The 7,836-nt window shown below is 39.6% G+C and overlaps 1 long non-coding RNA gene across 1 annotated transcript; it reads right to left on the reverse strand.

Annotated features, from left to right (window-relative positions):
- Window positions 1–1,552: 1,552 nt before the first annotated feature.
- LOC126994994 (uncharacterized) lies at window positions 1,553–7,235 on the reverse strand. The gene is made up of 4 exons (XR_007749771.1): window positions 6,609–7,235; window positions 5,054–5,236; window positions 3,926–3,984; window positions 1,553–2,912 (listed from the first exon to the last, which is right to left on the reverse strand). It is a non-coding gene; the product is annotated as an uncharacterized LOC126994994 (long non-coding RNA).
- Between the last annotated feature and the right edge of the window lie 601 nt (window positions 7,236–7,836).

Genomic DNA, 7,836 nt, shown 5'->3' on the forward strand with positions numbered 1-7,836 from the left:
GTGATAATAATTACTCGCCAGTTCTTCCATTTGGTGGCCTGCATAACATACCAACGCCGGTGTTGGTGATAATCCAGTACCCACAAAAAGTGACGACACAAATCAACAACAAATAAATAATAGGAGCAAAACAGTTTCATCCTCACACTACTCAGAAACGAGGAAAAGGAATATGAGCAGGTGTGGCACGATAAGCGTCCCGTTGAAAAAACACAAACATTGGCAGCAGCGACTCTGCAGGAACGACGCAAAGAGACTATATACGAAGAGATAGTGGTATGTAGTAATTCCTCGGGCGTGCGGAAGTAGCGCCATCTATTGCAGCCCACCAAAAACGTCACTTTTCAGGGGTAGCTTAACTATTTTTGAAGTACCTGCCACAGCACCCTATCCAGCCTTCACTTATTTTTTTTATTGTAAAATGATTTACTAATGGGGTAAAGAAAAATATATTTGTTCTTGTTTTATTAGGTATTATCTACACTATATCAATTTGTTTTTTTAGGAAAAATATGATATTGAAAGCATTTGCTAATATATATATATATATATATATATATATATATATATATATATATATATATATATATATATATATATATATATATATATATATATATATATATATATATATATATATATATATATATATATATATATATATATATATATATATATGTGTGTGTGTGTGTGTGTGTGTAGCAAACATATCCAGTGCTTTAAATACAAGCAAAGCATACAACATTCTATGCATGCTAAATTACTATAAGGCCTTTGCAACTGTGGTAACCCGGATGTCACACTGGTCCTGTGTCCCAGGGTAATGGGTTCCCTAACACCACAGGCTCATGGGCTAATGTTACAGAGATGAGCACCGAGGCCACGTGCTGCTACAGCGTATGCCGCCAGCCTTACCTTGACCTTTTGCAAAATGCTCTTAGCTGAGTAAAAATATCATACTAACTGTACAAGTGCCAGATAATGGCAAGCATTGCATACTGCTTGACAGGGCAGAGAACAAAAGCTTCTAAGCATTACAACTGAAATAAACAATGGGAGACACTCAAAGCTTGTTAACTGAACATGACCCAATTTATAACAGGCAAAACCAACAATGGTGCGTTATATACAATGAAAACTGTATAAAATGTTGCAAGGCACATCAATATAAGAGCAAAGCATCATAAAACATGCTGAAATACATGATGGAGGACATCAAGAAGGTAACACATGAGTTGTCTTAAATGGAATGCAATAACTTGGTGGTCCTGGGAGACAGGCGAGCCTGGAGGTGAAAATGGAATGTAGGACACGGTATGATCTCACAAGCTCTGACCTTGGTGTCAGGGTCATGAAGATATTAAGCTCAGTAGACACAACTATGCAGCGGAGGCACATATGATAAAAGCAAATGAGACAAAATAAGGCAACTCATAGTGTAAGAAAATAGCAGGAAAGTTATGCTGCAGTATGTGACACACCAAATTACAGGGCAGAGAGTGATATGTATTTCATAGGCTACATCAGTAAACATGTAGCATTTATTGCAGGAAGCACACATTAAAGTTGGATGTAATAAAATATATGTTTTATGCACACATTAAAGTTGGATGTAATAAAATATATGTGTTTAGCACATTAAAGTTGGATGTAATAAAATCATTTGATATGAAACTCCTTGAACTGGCCAACCAAACAAACCACTCTCTGCCCCCCCCCCCCTTTCCAAAAAGCATTATTTTTCACAAGGTTTATGAGGCATTAGTCAAGAATATCAACTGCCATTACATTTTGTAAATCATACCTATGTGATTATGTATATCATATAAAGCAGAAAAAAATTTGCAAGCTGTAATACAAACAAGATTAGTCCTGGAAGCCACATTGATGCCAGACACGTGATGATAGACACTTAGTGTGATGAAATTACATGCTGTATTTCACATTATGAAACCAAGCCAAGTGTCACTGCAGGACATATTAGGTAAGGCAGACACCAAAAGCTTGCTACCTGAACAAGATTAAATATAACAGGCAAAATCCACAATAAAGTATTGCGTACTGTTGGGTAGGGAAGAGAACAAATGCTTCTAAGCATTACACCTGAAATAAACAATGGCAGATATTCAAAGCTTGTGAACTGAACAAGATCTGATTTATAATAGGCAAAACCAACAATGGTGCATTACATGCGATATCTGGCAGGGGATTCCTTGCATTACAATTGGAAAGTGGCAGACACCTAAAGCTTGTTAACTGAACAAGATCTGATTTATAACAGGCAAAACCAACAATGGTGCATTACGTGTGATATCTAGCAGGGAAGATAAATGATTCCTTGCATTACAACTGGAAAGTGGCAGACACCCAAAGCTTGTTAATTGAACAAGATATGATTTATAACAAGCAAGCCCAACAATGGTGCATTACTTGCAATATTTGGCAAAGTATATGGAAAAAAATTCTTGGCGTAACAAGAGTAATACTAAATAATGGCAAATCCCACGAAGTTTCTCTTCTTTTGACAAAGCCTGTGCTCTTTGCTGCAGGGCTGTCAGAGTCTGTTTGCTCCAGCCAACATGTACTGAAATACCCCTGAGTCATGATTGAAGTGTTGAAACTGAAGACAAGTGAAATACTGTGCTCAGAAATCTATTAGCATTTGGACTTTGATAGTATAAGGCCAGAGCAAACCTCCTCTCTTGTAACCCATATCTCCTACTAGGCTTAGATCTTGGCATCTTGCAGCATGTTGAACCTGACCTCATAAAAAATCCATCCCTATTGGATCTAAAAAATTGCTGGCTCTGGGCAAAAACTGCCCAGGATTTGTAACAGCCTGGGCTTTGAGCTGCCTTGCCTCCCGGTGCAGACGACAGACTGTTGTGTGCAGCAATTTTCACTTTTCATGTCTGAAAATACATGAAAAAATATTTAATCACAATTAATCACAATTCTAAATAATAAAATATGTGCATGTAATTGCATTATTTTCAGTGCTATAAGGACAGTGAAATTAAGCTTTGTCATTATGTCTGCACGCCAGCATCGATGTAAGGCTTCACTTAGATTGCCTGACAAGAGTAATATTTTCAGGAGAGATGGGGGAGAGGATACAACTGGAGACTCTTGACAGATATAATGTCAAGATCTACAAGCACCCATTTACCATATATATCTTTGATGTTCAGTCCATACTAAAACATTTGTCAATGTGTTGCCACACTAAAAATATAAAAATTCCCTGTTTCTGCAATGTTAGTCATACCTAAGCCCTGCTAAACCATCCAAGTGAATCAAGAATGAGTTCTGGGCGGCAGCATGAGCCAATACTAAATGGCACCACTATAAAAAAAACTGCCTGCATCATGACGGGCCTGGGCCGACCGCCAGGCGCCTGAAGAAAACCTACTGGCACTATAGGCAGGTGGGGAAAAAAAAAAAAAAAAAGGATCACATCAGAAGAATGGACAAAGGTTTGTTAGTGGCACTTCAAGGTTATGCTACCTCTTCAAAGATTGGCCAGTCATGGTTTAAAGTGGAACAGGATAAACAAGAAACAGGTAGATATCTGTGGACACTACTGTTACTATCAATTGCCAGCCTATGGCAAAATTTGAACCTATGCTATCAAAAACATAAGACCCATATGCTGATCACTCGACTAATCATAACGGTACTACACCCATAGAAACATAATAAAGAGTTTAAATATATCATTCAAAATTTCAACCTTTTTACATACTTTTTTTTTTTAGATATGAAGCCTACTGGTGTAACAGTTGAATATTGAACTCAATTTGTATGCAGAGATGTGAAGTATGTTATTAAGCTGTAATGTTTCCAACACATTAGTTGTGATTAAAGCAACACGGAATAGTAACTAAAGAGGATAAATTATCACTGAGAACAAGAGGTTCCTTACTATATTGTGGTGAGCTTGATGGCCGAGTCAAGTTTCCTCCAACCCCATCAAGTTCACACCTGTTGAGAGGCAATTTTTTAATCAAAGTGAAAAATGGATGCAAATGGTCACTAAAACTAGTTATTATACTTGGTGTCACAAATTTGGGCAAAGAATTTAGGGAAGGACTCCTGGACTTGGCGTCACTGATGAGGTAAATGATCTCGTGCACTCATTGGGCTATAATATATACATTGTTATAATGTGTATTATTGTCTTGTTACTATATATTACCTACTGATAATGGAAATACATGTCAGGATTAATCATCAAATACAAGGAAAAAAGAATCATGTATGGAAATTGTGAGCTTTTAAGTTCATGTAACAAACAAAGTTTATTATACACAAAAAGGTTGGATACTTCAGATGTAAAAGATTTTTGGATATAACATCACCCCCTTCCTCCATATTGGTTCTTTAAAGCAAGGGTTGACTACAGCTGATTATTATTTGCGGCAGGTTACACAACACTTTTTTTAGTGCAAACCATTTGGAAATCAATGATCATTATAAGGAATACTTCTCATGAGTAGCTACTAAAACTTGACAACCTAGAAGGATGCACCATCAGACTGTAAAGGATAGATATATTATAAGACATAGCTACATTGGTGGATCCAAAGGGGTCCCAGGCCCCCCCAATGTTCCTGAGTGATACAGGAAAACTAGCTCAAAAGCGCGCTGCGGCTAAAACAATGCTTTGGCACAAAGTCCAGGCCAATACCCATTGATTTAGGTCACTTCACCAGTTTTTCAAGACCAGGACTGCCGAGAATGGCTAATCGGTAATGCTAATGCTCCTTCCACCCGCAAAAAGTCTGACGTCCTCCCAAAAACTCATTTCCTGGATCTTCACCCAAAGACATACCGTAACATGGTTCAGTGATCATGGACAAAAAAAAATGTTAAGACAATCAATATCCAATCATTTCAGGATACATAAATCAGCATCCATATGAAGGAATTCTACAACTTAAAAGTGATGTTGAGCAGGGCATGTGTTAAGTGACTTGCACAGTCTATTTTGTGAAGTCATAATTAGATTAATAACACAACAATCAACAAACACCAGATGAAGTATTCATACCAAAATCAGTACATGGAGCTGGTGCACTGCAATGGGAAGCACATTCCTGTAGCTCACCAAGAGGGTTGAATGCTGCCATGTACTTCAGGGGGGGTGGCTAAATGTCTTCACCCTTGGCCTCTTTCTTGGCCTCTCCCCCTTCAGCTGCCACATTCTCTTGGATGATATCGGACGTGTTCGGATCTGTTGGGATGTGGTTGTGTTAGATGTGGAATAACATACGACAGTGGAACATGGAAGGAAAGAGTATGTCCACACGGTAAAATACAGAGATGAGGATTGCACTGCATTAGTTGAGTGATTACAAGATGTAAATTGAAATTCTTTGGATACTGAAAGGATGTACGGGGACAACTGGGTGAGAAGGGAGAGAGATGCAGATTTTTGTTATATAGCTAGATACACCAATGAAGACTTAGGACATACACATTCAGAAAGACCACAATTTTGGCTGCTAGACAGAAAAACACTAGATGTCAAAGTGCCAGGACATTGAAGGAAGCAATAATAAGAAAAGCAATAATAATTAATGAGTATAAATATATTTCTGATATTTTTGTTTATTTTAATGCTAGTATTGGAATTTTCAAACACTAAGAATATAATAAATATTGATAAATTAATTAAAATAAATACATTAATTGTACTAATACTACCACTAACAATATTAACAGCACTGCACCTAATAGACTGAGCAATAAACTGAGTCTGATATGTAACCATAATTAAACTGTCTCTGTCTGAGTGTTATGTGAAGCTTGCTCCATGCACCATGATAGGAATGGCATAGATGCATGCAGGTTGCTGAGATGCTTACAGTCACCAGCCACTTGTAGATATGGCACCAAAATGTGTTGGAAGCATTGGCGGCCAACTTCCATTTATTTAACTATTATTTTCTTTAAACAAAGTAGACAGCTCAAGAGCAACAAAGCGTACTAGAAAAAAAAGCCCCACTACTCACCACTCCCAAACAGACAAAAGTAGAGTCTTGATACACTCTTCTTGAATGTCAAATTATAGGCAGGAGGTAATGCGGACAATGGAAGGCTGTTCCAGTTTATCAGTGTAAGGGATGAAAGAATGGAGATATGCTGATTAACTCACAGATACTCACAGATGACTTCTGGAAGAGGCCCCTTCAGGCCTGTGACTCCAGTTCCAAACTTACTATAGCCTGGTCTGGGTGCCGGACGCTCTGCATAAGATGTTTGGCAAGATATAACATGCAGTAATTGACTTAAATTAAAAAAGTATAGATTTAGGAGGGAAATGGGCAGGCATTGGTTTAATAATAGGGTGGTGGGGGAATGGAATAGACTCAGCAATCACATAGTGAGTGCAGGGACGATAGCTTGTTTTAAGAGTAGACTGGATAGCTACATGGACGAGGCTGACAGGTGGTAATGGGGAGGAATCTGGAGCTGCCGTGTGTAGGCCATTCGGCCTCTTGCCGCGGGAGGAGGGGAGGCATGCAGTTAGCAAGTTCAGAACAGCTGTCAGCGTGAAAATGATTAGAATTTCCACATTATCATTATTTATATATGTCACTTACCCCGGCTGGCATCCTTCCGTAATAAATGTAGCTTCACACCAGGCTGTGTCCTCTTTATCACCACAAAGGGACATGATTTGAGGCTCCGGCTGGTAAACGTGGCGGCCGCGGCGGTGTTATGATTTTTGAACGAGGCAGCGTTGCAATCAGAGCAGAGAAAGATATTGCTGCGAATAGCGTTATAATAAACAGTATAAGTTAGACCAAGATAATTATATTCACCCACTCTTTCCCCCTACAAACCAATGACTCAATGTATATATATCATCATTACTGATGGAAGTCAGCGTGCGTGCTAAAACAATGAGTTTGGAAGAAAAAACATGATCACATAGTTTAAAAGAACGGCAGTAGGGCTACAATTCCTTGGTTCATTCCAGTATATATACAGAAAGGTTAAACACATAAAACACATCTAACCACACATGCAGAGAAAGTAATATAATTGTGGTATAATAATATAATAATAATAGCATTACTCATGACATGCAGTCAGGCTATATCTACCTAGTAAATATATACAGTATATATAGTTCCTACTGTTCATTTTAATATTTATCTACCTTTATTTTTTTATTTAAAATGGGAAATAACCAGACTGAAGAAAAAAAGTAGCAACATTTGCTGCTTGATCCCATGTAGCAACACTGCTGATTGGTTCTGGGGGTTTGGGGTGGGTCTTAAGGGGGGGAGGCGCCTGAATGTAAACAAAGCTGCTCCTGCGCCATCTGTTGCAACCGACATACACCAACACCCGCCCACGGTCTCCCATAGAGGCCCCCTCTCCTGTTCTATAGTCTCCTTGGAACGACGGGTGTTGGGGACCGTCGCGCGAGTACCCGGGGAACACTACTGTCCACTGTGTGCCGCGTGTGGCCAGGCGGGGACAAACGACAGGCAGTGTGTGTGTGTGTGTGTGTCATCTCCGTGCAAGGACGGGCGGCAGACTCACCACCACACACCCACAGCCTCCTGCCAGACTTCTATAGTATGACAGCCAAGTTCCCTGACCACCATGACAGCCTGAACAAGGCCTAGCGGGGCATGCCTAAGCCTAGGTGAAGCTGATCCCACGAGGGGAAGGTAATGATGGAGTGTGTGACCGGCATGGCCAAGACGCCCCCGGCCCTTGGTGTTCCTCCAGTATCACACCCGCCGCCCCGCGGGGCTGCTGGGCACCTTACTGAGGTGCCTTGTACTGCTGCTCAGCTTTTTACATAACCATTCC

Source organism: Eriocheir sinensis, unplaced genomic scaffold (assembly GCF_024679095.1).
Source record: "Eriocheir sinensis breed Jianghai 21 unplaced genomic scaffold, ASM2467909v1 Scaffold95, whole genome shotgun sequence".
Lineage (NCBI taxonomy): Eukaryota > Metazoa > Arthropoda > Malacostraca > Decapoda > Varunidae > Eriocheir > Eriocheir sinensis.